General features: G+C 38.6%; 1 protein-coding gene across 1 annotated transcript in view; it reads right to left on the bottom strand.

Moving 5' to 3' along the window:
- The window catches only part of LOC133658999 (ras-associated and pleckstrin homology domains-containing protein 1-like), a 142,660-nt gene extending 130,106 nt beyond the window's left edge, over positions 1-12,554 (bottom strand). Inside the window, exon 1 of the mRNA XM_062061587.1 lies at positions 12,492-12,554. The gene's annotated coding sequence lies outside the window, so the exon portion shown is untranslated. The remainder of the gene's footprint in view (positions 1-12,491) is intronic.
- Between the last annotated feature and the right edge of the window lie 303 nt (positions 12,555-12,857).

Below are 12,857 nucleotides of genomic sequence, written 5' to 3'. Positions count from 1 at the left end.
TGTTAATTCCACGACTGTATATATCGGTTTCGGTTGATATTGGAATCGGTAATTAAGAGTTGGACAATATCGGAATATCGGATATCGGCAAAAAAGTCATTATCGGACACCTCTAATAGTAATACTATTGCATGGTTTCATATTTACAGTAGTAGTGTGGCCAATACAGAAGATACTAGTTATTTAGTTGTAAAACTGCAGACTGTATTGATCTATACTGATATATAATGTAAGAACCAGAAATATTAATAACAGAAAGAAACAAATCATTTGTGCGAATGAGTGTGAATGAGTGTAAATGGGGGAGGGAGGTTTTTTGGGTTGGTGCACTAATTGTAAGTGTTTCTTGTGTTTTTTATGTTGGTTTAATAAAAAAAACAAAAAAAAAAAAAACAACTTTTTTTAAATTTTTTTATTATTATTTCTTGTGCGGCCCGGTACCAATCGATCCGCGGACCTGGTGGTTGAGGACCACTGCCCTACAGACTAGCAATATAACTGATGCTAGCTAGCTTGACTGGGGTTCAAAAATAATAAAGCAATTGTATTTTCGATGTTTTTTATAAATTATTATTGAGAATACCTTATCATTATTTATTTCAATAATAATATTACACGCAACAAATTGCACTTTCGCTAGCATGCGGTATATAGAAATATAAGCGAGCAAAAACTGGTATGTCCAGTTGTATACAATGTTGCATGGTGTGCCGTTAGGGCCTGCAAAGCCTTCTCTGCTGGCATAACATAAATGAAGTGAAGTGAATTATATTTATATAGCGCTTTTCTCTATTGACTCAAAGCACTTTTACATAGTGAAACCCAATATCTAAGTTACATTTAAACCAGTGTGGGTGGCACTGGGAGCAGGTGGGTAAAGTGTCTTGCCAAGGACACAACGGCAGTGACTAGGATGGCGGAAGCGGGGGATCGAACCTGGAACCCTCAAGTTGCTGGCAAGCGGGGATCGAACCTGGAACCGTCAAGTTGCTGGCACGGCCACTCTACCAACCGAGCTATCATCATGATCATAGATGAATAAAAGTTCATTTGAATCTACTTTCCATAAAGTATTCATCATATTCTCTTCATGTCTTATTAGGCTCCATTGTTGCTTGTTTTTACGTTAGAGCTTTTATCCAATCAGAATTCGGCTAGCTTGTTGCCAGCGCTGGATGAATTCTGCCGGATAGACAGTTGATAGACAGTTGCGATAGCCAATGAGATCACAGGTTGTTGACAGTAGCCCATCTAGGTAGCCTTACGCTAAACTTGACTGTGATTGGATTTTCACTTGTCACTCCCAAGTGAGAATCCAATCACAAGTTGTAATTTGCAAAAAGCAGGAAGGGGCACCAGAGCCAACAGAGAAATCATCGGTTTTCACTTTTTTAACTCACAAAAAAAAAGTTCAAAATATTTTATCTATTTATTTTTCCACATTTAATATGTTCTTTACAATTATTTCAATTTTGACAGTACCATGTAAGGTATGTTTTAGATGCTGATTCGGGTTCATTGATTTTTAAATGTGCCTAAATATTAGGGGTGTGGGAAAAAATCGATTTGAATTCGAATCGCGATTCTCACGTGCGATTCAGAATCGATTCTCATTTTTCAAAAAAATCGATTTTTTTTTTTTACATTTAAAAATTTTTTTTATTTTAAATTAATCAATCCATCCATCCATCTTCTTCCGCTTATCCGAGGTCGGGTCGCGGGGGCAGCAGCCTAAGCAGGGAAGCCCAGACTTTCCTCTCCCCAGCCACTTCGTCCAGCTCCTCCCGGGGGATCCCGAGGCGTTCCCAGGCCAGCCGGGAGACATAGTCTTCCCAACGTGTCCTGGGTCTTCCCCGTGGCCTCCTACCGGTTGGACGTGCCCTAAACACCGTTTAGGGTGGCATCCTGACCAGATGCCCGAACCACCTCATCTGGCTCCTCTCGATGTGGAGGAGCAGCGGCTTTACTTTGAGCTCCCCCCGGATGGCAGAGCTTCTCACCCTATCTCTAAGGGAGAGCCCCGCCACCCGGCGGAGGAAACTCATTTCGGCCGCCTGTACCCGTGATCTTGTCCTTTCAGTCATAACCCAAAGCTCATGACCATAGGTGAGGATGGGAACATAGATCGACCGGTAAATTGAGAGCTTTGCCTTCAGGCTCAGCTCCTTCTTCACCACAACGGATCGATACAGCGTCCGCATTACTGAAGACGCCGCACCGATCCGCCTGTCGATCTCACGATCCACTCTTCCCCCACTCGTGAACAAGACTCGTAGGTACCATGGACTCGGACATGGAGGTGCTGATTCTCATCCCAGTCGCTTCACACTCGGCTGCGAACCGATCCAGCGAGAGCTGAAGATCCTGGCCGGATGAAGCCATCAGGACCACATCATCCGCAAAAAGCAGAGACCTAATCCTGCAGCCACCAAACCGGATCCCCTCAACGCCTTGACTGTGCCTAGAAATTCTGTCCATAAAAGTTATGAACAGAATCGGCGACAAAGGGCAGCCTTGGCGGAGTCCAACCCTCACTGGAAACGTGTCCGACTTACTGCCGGCAATGCGGACCAAGCTCTGACACTGATCATACAGGGAGCGGACCGCCACAATCAGACAGTCCGAAACCCCATACTCTCTGAGCACTCCCCACAGGACCTCCCGAGGGACACGGTCGAATGCCTTCTCCAAGTCCACAAAGCACATGTAGACTGGTTGGGCAAACTCCCATGCACCCTCAAGGATCCTGCCGAGAATATAGAGCTGGTCCACAGTTCCACGACCAGGACGAAAACCACACTGTTCCTCCTGAATCCGAGGTTCGACTATCCGGCGTAGCCTCCTCTCCAGTACACCCGAATAAACCTTACCGGGAAGGCTGAGGAGTGTGATCCCACGATAGTTGGAACACACCCTCCGGTTCCCCTTCTTTAAGAGAGGAACCACCACCCCGGTCTGCCAATCCAGAGGTACCGCCCCCGATGTCCACGCGATGCTGCAGAGTCTTGTCAACCAAGACAGCCCCACAGCATCCAGAGCCTTAAGGAACTCCGGGCGGATCTCATCCACCCCCGGGGCCTTGCCACCGAGGAGCTTTTTAACTACCTCGGCAACCTCAGCCCCAGAAATAGGAGAACCCACCACAGATCCCCCAGGCACTGCTTCCTCATAGGAAGACGTGTTGGTGGGATTGAGGAGGTCTTCGAAGTATTCCCTCCACCGATCCACAACATCCGCAGTCGAGGTCAGCAGAACACCATCCGCACCATACACGGTGTTGACAGTGCACTGCTTCACCCTCCTGAGGCGGCGGATGGTGGTCCAGAATCGTTTCGAAGCCGTCCGGAAGTCGTTTTCCATGGCTTCTCCAAACTCTTCCCATGTCCGAGTTTTTGCCTCCGCGACCGCCGAAGCCGCACACCGCTTGGCCTGTCGGTACCTGTCCGCTGCCTCCGGAGTCCCATGAGCCAAAAGAACCCGATAGGACTCCTTCTTCAGCTTGACGGCATCCCTCACCGCCGGTGTCCACCAACGGGTTCTAGGATTACCGCCACGACAGGCACCAACTACCTTGCGGCCACAGCTCCAATCAGCCGCCTCGACAATAGAGGCGCGGAACATGGTCCACTCGGACTCAATGTCCAGCACCTCTCTTGTGACATGTTCAAAGTTCTTCCGGAGGTGGTAATTGAAACTCTCTCTGACAGGAGACTCTGCCAGACGTTCCCAGCACACCCTCACAATGCGTTTGGGCCTGCCAGGTCTGTCCGGCATCCTCCCCCACCATCGCAGCCAACTCACCACCAGGTGGTGATCGGTAGAAAGCTCCGCCCCTCTCTTCACCCGAGTGTCCAAAACATGAGGCCGCAAATCCGATGACACAACTACAAAGTCGATCATGGAACTGCGGCCTAGGGTGTCCTGGTGCCAAGTGCACATATGGACACCCTTATGTTTGAACATGGTGTTCGTTATGGACAATCTGTGACGAGCACAAAAGTCCAATAACAAAACACCACTCGGGTTCAGATCCGGGCGGTCATTCTTCCCAATCACGCCTCTCCAGGTTTCACTGTCGTTGCCAACATGAGCGTTGAAGTCACCCAGTAGGACAAGGGAATCACCCGGGGGAGCACTTTCCAGTACTCCCTCGAGCGCATCCAAAAAGGGTGGGTACTCTGAACTGCTGTTTGGTGCGTAAGCACAAACAACAGTCAGGACCCGTCCCCCCACCCGAAGGCGGAGGGAGGCTAACCTCTCGTCCACCGGGTTGAACTCCAACGTGCAGGCTTTGAGCCGGGGGGAAACAAGAATTGCCACCCCAGCTCGTCGCCTCTCACTGCGTGCAACGCCAGTGTGGAAGAGAGTCCAGCCCCTCTCGAGAGAACTGGTTCCAGAGCCCTTGCTGTGCGTCGAGGTGAGTCCGACTATATCTAGCCGGAACTTCTCTACCTCGCGCACTAGCTCAGGCTCCTTCCCCCCCAGCGAGGTGACGTTCCACGTCCCAAGAGCTAGCTTCTGTAGCCGAGGATCGGACCACCAAGTGCCCTGCCTTCGGCTTCCGCCCAGCTCACAATGCACCCGACCTCTACGGCCCCTCCCATGAGTGGTGAACCCATTGGAGGGGTGACCCACGTTGCCTCTTCGGGCTGTGCCCGGCCACCAGGCGCTCGGCATCGTGCCCCAACTCCGGGCCTGGCTCCAGAGAGGGGCCCCGGTGACCCGCGTCCGGGCGAGGGAAATCTGAGTCTTTGTTGTTTCATTCCCATAGAAGTCTTCGAGCTGCTCTTTGTCTGATCCCTCACCTAGGACCTGTTTGTCTTGGGAGACCCTACTAGGGGGCATGACAGCCCCCGGACAACATAGCTCCTAGGATCATTGGGACACGCAAACTCCTCTACCACGGTAAGGTGGCAGCTCAGAGACTTATTTTATCTTGGTGAAATTACGCTAAAATACTTGAATGTCACGCTTAAAAGTCATTTCCCACGGACGTGATGTGAAAAACTTTCGACGTGGAATGAAGAAAATCCACACAAAATCAATCCAACAAAACAATACACAGCAATGCCATAACAATGCAATCCAATTCCAAAACCAAACCCGACCCAGCAACACTCAGAACTGCAATAAACAGAGCAATTGAGAGGAGACACAAACACGACAAAGAACAAACCAAAAGTAGTGAAACAAAAATGAATATTATCAACAACAGTATCAATATTAGTTACAATTTCAACATAGCAGTGATTAAAAATCCCTCTTTGACATTATCATTAGACATTTATAAAAATAAAAATAAAAGAACAATAGTGTCACAGTGGCTTACACTTGTATCACATCTCATAAGCTTGACAACACACCGTGTCCAATATTTTCACCAAGATAAAATAAGTCATATTTTTGGTTCATTTAATAGTTCAAACAAATTGACATTATTGCAATCAGTTGATAAAACATTGTCCTTTACAATTATAAAAGCCTTTTACAAAAATCTACTACTCTGCTTGCATGTCAGCAGACTGGGGTAGATCCTGCTGAAATCCTATGTATTGAATGACTAGAGAATCCTTTTGAATCGGGGAAAAATAATTTTAGAATCGAGAATCGTGTTGAATTGAAAAAAAAAAAAAATCGATTTTGAATCGAATCGTGACCCCAAAAATCAATATTGAATCGAATCGTGGGACACCAAAAGATTCACAGCCCTACTAAATATAGCCTGTTTTGTACACTGTTGGGGTGATTCAGTGCACAAGTGTGCTTCTGTATAATATTCCTCCAGCAATGGTCATGTGATGTGGGGACATACATTACGGTATTTTGAGGGGTATTTATTAAAGTCGGACTAAGTAGGACATCACTGAAGGCCTAGTGCAGTGGTCCCCAACCACCGGGTACCGGTCCGCGGACCGATTGGTACCGGGCCGCACAAGAAATTTTAAAAAAATAAAAAAAATAAATTTGTATTTTTATTTTTTATTTTTATGAAATCAACATAAAAAACACAATATATACATTATATATCAATATAGATCAATACAGTATGCAGGGATACAGTCCGTAAGCACACATGATTGTATTTATTTATGTTAAAAAATATATATATATTTTTTTAAATACACCCCCCCCACCCCCCACCCCCCCCGCCCCCCCAAAAAAAAGGTTGGGGACCACTGGCCTAGTGTACAGTAATAGTAACACGACTGCATGGTTTCATATTTACATATTACATTTTTCTTTAGGTGTAATTCTGCTGCTGGCCAAAAGAGGGCAGCACAGTGTCAATATAACTGACCCTACTTGTTCGTCCTTTGACCGCAACTTGTTCGTCCTGGGGTTCAAAAATACGAAATAAAAACGCACTCCCGATTGAAATAACATTGTTGCGTACTTATTGTTTCAGAATATACATTTCAGTGGTCACTTAGTGAATTATAATGAAAAATGACAAACGTATACCAGTTTGTGTGCGTGTCATTACCAGTTGCCACTGCCTGTAGAAAAACATCCAAAAATATTTAGATGTAACTTGCTTGAAGCCATTTTACGAGGCGACAACGAGCCCGAAGGCAAACAATCGGAAACAAAAACCCCTTCAATTGGTGCCTGAAGTGGCCTCCGAGGAACAATGGCGTCTCAGGTTGTGCGTGTGTGGAAACATTCCCAGTGTCACGCTAAAATACTTGAATGTCACGCTTAAAAGTCATTTCCCACGGACGTGATGTGAAAAACGTTCGACGTGGAATGAAGAAAATCCACACCAAAGTCACGGTTGGCATGACGACGCTTGTTTGTTTCCATAGTGACAGCCCAGAGAGTCTGTTCCAGTGTCAAACAGTGGCAGCGTAAAGCCTTTTAAGCGATGATGGGTCATTCGCAAACGAAACGGCTCTTCTAACCGACTCTTTGGGGTCCACTAGAGTTGCTACAGAATTAGAGACTACGCCCTGGAAAGGGGAGGTACAAAAAGATGAGACACTTTGCCTTTCTGAATGTTATTTTGGCAAATGCACGGAGACAAACGTGTGTGTTTTTATGCACTTCATCAAAAAATGGGTTTGAAAAAAACAAATATCAGATTTGAAATGAACAAAGCTTGACGAACAAACCTTTTTTTGTTGTTGTGTGTTGTTTACAAATAAAAAACATTTAAGTGTTTGCATTTTATTACCTTTTGTTTGCATTTTATCAACTTTTGTTTGAATTTGATCAACTTTTGTTTGAATTTGATCAACTTTTGTTTGCATTTCATTAATTTTTGTTTGCATTTCATTAACTTTTGTTTGCATTTTAATAACTTTTGTTTAAAATTGGCCTAAATGTGTGAATGTGAGTGTGAATGTTGTCTTTCTATCTGTGTTGGCCTTGCGATGAGGTGGCGACTTGTCCAGGGTGTACCCCACCTACCGCCCGAATGCAGCTGAGATAGGCTCCAGCACCCCCCGTGACCCCGAAAGGGACAAGCGGTAGAAAATGGATGGATGGATGGATGTTTGGATTTGATCAACTTTTGTTTGCATTTTATTAATTTTTGTTTGCATTTGATCAACTTTTGTTTGCATTTTATTAACTTTTGTTTGCATTTTATTAACTTTTGTTTGCATTTGATCAACTTTTGTTTGCATTTTATTAACTTTTGTTTGCATTTTATTAATTTTTGTTTGCATTTTATTAACTTTTGTTTGCATTTGATCAACTTTTGTTTGCATTTTATTAACTTTTGTTTGCATTTTATTAACTTTTGTTTGCATTTTATTAACTTTTGTTTGCATTTTATCAACTTTTGTTTGCATTTTATTAACTTTTGTGTGCATTTTATTAGGTTGTGTTTGGATTTTATTAAATTTTGTTTGCATTTTATTAAGTTTTGTTTGCATTTGATCAACTTTTGTTTGCATTTAACTTTTGTTTGCATTTTATCGATTTTTCTTTGCGTTTTATTAAGTTTTGTTTGCATTTGATCAACTTTTGTTTGCATTTTAATAACTTTTGTTTGTACTTTATCAACATTTGTTTGCATTTTATTAGGTTTTGTTTGCATTTTATTTTTTGTTTGGATTTAATCAACTTTTGATTGCATTTTATTTTTTGTTTGCATTTTATCAACTTTTGATTGCATTTGATCAACTTTTGATTGCATTTGAATACGTTTTGTTAGCATTTTATTAAGTTTGTTTGCATTTTATTAACTTTTGTTTGCATTTGATCAACTTTTGTTTGCATTTGATTAACTTTTGTTTGCATTTTATTAACTTTTCTTTGCATTTTATCAACATTTGTTTGCATTTTATCAACTTCTTTTTGCATTTTATTACTTTTTGTTTGCATTTGATCAACTTTTGTTTGCATTTTATTAACTTTTGTTTGCATTTGATCAACTTTTGTTTGCATTTTATTAACTTTTGTTTGCATTTGATCAACTTTTGTTTGCATTTTATTAACTTTTGTTTGCATTTTATTACCTTTTTTTTTGCATTTGATCAACTTTTGTTTGCATTTTATTAAGTTGTGTTTGCATTTTATTACCTTTTGTTTGCATTTTATCAACTTTTGTTTGAATTTGATCAACTTTTGTTTGAATTTGATCAACTTTTGTTTGCATTTTATTAATTTTTGTTTGCATTTCATTAACTTTTGTTTGCATTTGAATAACTTTTGTTTAAAATTGGCCTAAATGCGTGAATGTGAGTGTGAATGTTGTCTTTCTATCTGTGTTGGCCTTGCGATGAGGTGGCGACTTGTCCAGGGTGTACCCCACCTACCGCCCGAATGCAGCTGAGATAGGCTCCAGCACCCCCCGTGACCCCGAAAGGGACAAGCGGTAGAAAATGGATGGATGGATGGATGTTTGGATTTGATCAACTTTTGTTTGCATTTTATTAACTTTTGTTTGCATTTTATTAACTTTTGTTTGCATTTGATCAACTTTTGTTTGCATTTTATTAACTTTTGTTTGCATTTTATTAACTTTTGTTTGCATTTTATTAACTTTTGTTTGCATTTGATCAACTTTTGTTTGCATTTTATTAACTTTTGTTTGCATTTTATTAACTTTTGTTTGCATTTTATTAACTTTTGTTTGCATTTTATCAACTTTTGTTTGCATTTTATTAACTTTTGTGTGCATTTTATTAGGTTGTGTTTGGATTTTATTAAATTTTGTTTGCATTTTATTAAGTTTTGTTTGCATTTGATCAACTTTTGTTTACATTCTATTAACTTGTTTGCATTTAATTAAGTTTTGTTTGCATTTTATCAACTTTTGTTTGCATTTAACTTTTGTTTGCATTTTATCGATTTTTGTTTGCGTTTTATTACGTTTTGTTTGCATTTGATCAACTTTTGTTTGCATTTTAATAACTTTTGTTTGTATTTTATCAACATTTGTTTGCATTTTATTAGGTTTTGTTTGCATTTTATTTTTTGTTTGGATTTAATCAACTTTTGATTGCATTTGATCAACTTTTGATTGCATTTGAATACGTTTTGTTAGCATTTTATTAAGTTTGTTTGCATTTTATTAACTTTTGTTTGCATTTGATCAACTTTTGTTTGCATTTTATTAACTTTTGTTTGCATTTTATTAACTTTTGTTTGCATTTTATCAACTTTTGTTTGCATTTTATTAACTTTTGCGTGCATTTTATTAGGTTGTGTTTGGATTTTATTAAATTTTGTTTGCATTTTATTAAGTTTTGTTTGCCTTTAAATGATAAATGATAAATGGGTTATACTTGTATAGCGCTTTTCTACCTTCAAGGTACTCAAAGCGCTTTGACACTATTTCCACATTCACCCATTCACACACACATTCACACACTGATGGAGGGAGCTGCCATGCAAGGCGCTAACCAGCACCCATCAGGAGCAAGGGTGAAGTGTCTTGCCCAAGGACACAACGGACGTGACTAGGATAGTAGAAGGTGGGGATTGAACCCCAGTAACCAGTAACCCTCCGATTGCTGACACGGCCACTCTACCAACTTCGCCACGCCGCATTTGATCAACTTTTGTTTGCATTCTATTAACTTGTTTGCATTTAATTAAGTTTTGTTTGCATTTTATGAACTTTTGTTTGCATTTAACTTTTGTTTGCATTTTATCGATTTTTGTTTGCGTTTTATTAAGTTTTGTTTGCATTTGATCAACTTTTGTTTGCATTTTAATAACTTTTGTTTGTTTTTAATCAACATTTGTTTGCATTTTATTAGGTTTTGTTTGCATTTTATTTTTTGTTTGGATTTAGTCAACTTTTGATTGCATTTTATTTTTTGTTTGCATTTTATCAACTTTTGATTGCATTTGATCAACTTTTGATTGCATTTGAATACGTTTTGTTAGCATTTTATTAAGTTTGTTTGCATTTTATCAACTTTCGTTTGCATTTTTCCTTAAGTTTTGTTTGCGTTTGATACATTTTTGTTTGCATTTCATTAAGTTCTGTTTGCATTGTATGCATTTTTGAATGCATTTTATTAAGTTTTGCTTGCAAATCAACTTCAAAACTTGTGGGTGGGGCTTCTGATATAATATGTTGGCTTCTGCCATAATGTTATGATTCAAAAGTGCAAAAGTAAAAAACAAAGAGAAATGTTTGTCTTTTTTATGCAATCAAACGATAATTTGATTCCAAATTATATAAAAAAGATTTGCAGAGAAAATTAAGGGATTTGAATTTTTTAAAAAGTGCAAACTAAACTATTATTTTTACAATGAAAATACCAATTTTGTTTGCAAATTACAAAAAATTGTTTTCATGAAATAACTTTTGTTTGCATTTTATTAAGTGTTTGTGTTTATTTAAGTTCTGCTTGCAAAGGAACTTGTGGGCGGGGTTTCTAAACAATATGCTGACTTCTGACGTACATTGTTACTATTCAAATGTGCTCATGTAAAAAACATCATTTGCATGGATGAACATTTGTCTTGTTATGTAATCAAACAAAAACACAAAAACTTGGATTTGAAACAAAATATTATTTGCGAACACACAAAAAGAGTTTGCAAAGAAAAATACTGAATTTGAAATAAAATAAAAAAAAGATTAACAAAACATGTGTATATATATATATATATATATATATATATATATATATATATATATATATATATATATATATATATATATATATATATATTACAAATAAAAATATATTTATCATGAAATAATAACTTCTTATGCAGCCTTTTTTCTTTTTTGGTTGCAAATCCACTTCAACACAACATTGATAAATAAGATGGTTATTTTTTTGTAAATACCTACATATCTGTAAAAAAAATAAAAAAAAATAGAGTATTTTGGTTTGCTAATATTTTTTTACAATTTCAAATCTAATTTTTTAAAAAATTCACAATGTATTTTGTGTGTGGGCAAACATTTTTTTTTTGTTTCAAATCCATGTTTTTGTCTGATTGCATGAAAAGACACAAATGTCCCTCTTTGCAAATGCTGCTTTGTTTTTGTTTACTTTTGCACATTTTTTAAATAAATACACAATGTTAGAAAGCAACATGTTCAGAAATCTCCGCCCACAAGTTTAAAGGCACGCAAATAAAAAGTTATTGTTTCATAATTTTTTTTTTTTAAATGAGTATTTTTTTAATTTGAAAAAAAGTTTGCTGTTTTTCCCCCCCCCCCCAATGTATTATTTTTCTTATCTTTTATATATAATTTTGAATACATTTTTTTGTACTGCATAATATTTATGAAATTATCTTTTATCTTATCTATTATCTTTTTTCGAAACGACACATCAACACAATATTACACAGCAACAGATATTCATTATTAAAATGTCAAAAGTAAAATAGATAGGTAGATATATTCTTTATTTATCTACAAAGAGAAATTCACAACACTATAATAATAAATCAATCAAATATATAAATAAACATTGATTGATGATTGATAAATATTATTAAGCAGATTTTTTTTGGTTGCAAATTAACTTCAATCTTCTGGTCATTATTTCTTTGACTTTTTCACATTTTAACAATGAATATATTTTGTTCAGTAATATTGTGTCGCTGATGTGTTGTTTCGCCGCAAAAAGTTACCAATGTACAAATAATAAATTGAGACGGTCTTTGTTGTGTATTTTATCATTTGTTTTCTGTAAAGCCAAATAAATTACAAATATGTCATGTAATTACATTTTTACAGTAAGAACTCGTTTTAGGCTTATATTGGTCATCAATTAATTTGGGGAAAAAAAGAAATAAAAGTCGACAGGAGTCGAGCCAAAAAAGTCGACTCGCTCAAAAGAGACGAAATTCCCATCAGTCTTTCCTAACAGTTATTAAAAACAACACATTGGCGTTGTAAACGTGAGCTGTTACATTGAAGTTAATCATTTCAAATGTGCATGTCGTGTCGTTTTAAAAGCAATAGTATTACTGATCAGTTTGACCTTTAACCCCTGTCGTCTTACCACACATTTGTGTACAAAATCAGAGTTCTCGCTCCGACGTGTTGTTGTTCCCATCACCTGAGTTCCCCTGTGACGTCGCACCTCCTCGTTTGCAGCGCCTCGTTAGTGTCCTACGCTCTGATTGGTTCACCGGCGGCGTCTCCGGGGGCCGCCAAAAAGCGTGTGGACGTCCACGGAGCGTCACTCGTGTCCGCCGTTCACCGACAAGCGATGCTGATTGGCCTGTGTGCGTATCACATGACACAGTGTGATGTGAAATATTTGTAATACTTATACAGATTATTAGAATAAAATACATCCAGACACTCAGGAACACGTTAAAGTCACGAAATAAAACAAACCTTTTATTATTTTAATTTTGTATTTCATAATTGTGTTGTAATAATGTTTGCCTTGTTTACGATTCATTCTAATAATGACAAA

This window comes from Entelurus aequoreus, linkage group LG10, assembly GCF_033978785.1.
Source record: "Entelurus aequoreus isolate RoL-2023_Sb linkage group LG10, RoL_Eaeq_v1.1, whole genome shotgun sequence".
NCBI classification, from domain to species: Eukaryota; Metazoa; Chordata; class Actinopteri; order Syngnathiformes; family Syngnathidae; genus Entelurus; species Entelurus aequoreus.
The sequence above is the reverse complement of the archived record's forward strand: the minus strand, read 5'-3'. Positions and strand labels throughout refer to the sequence as shown.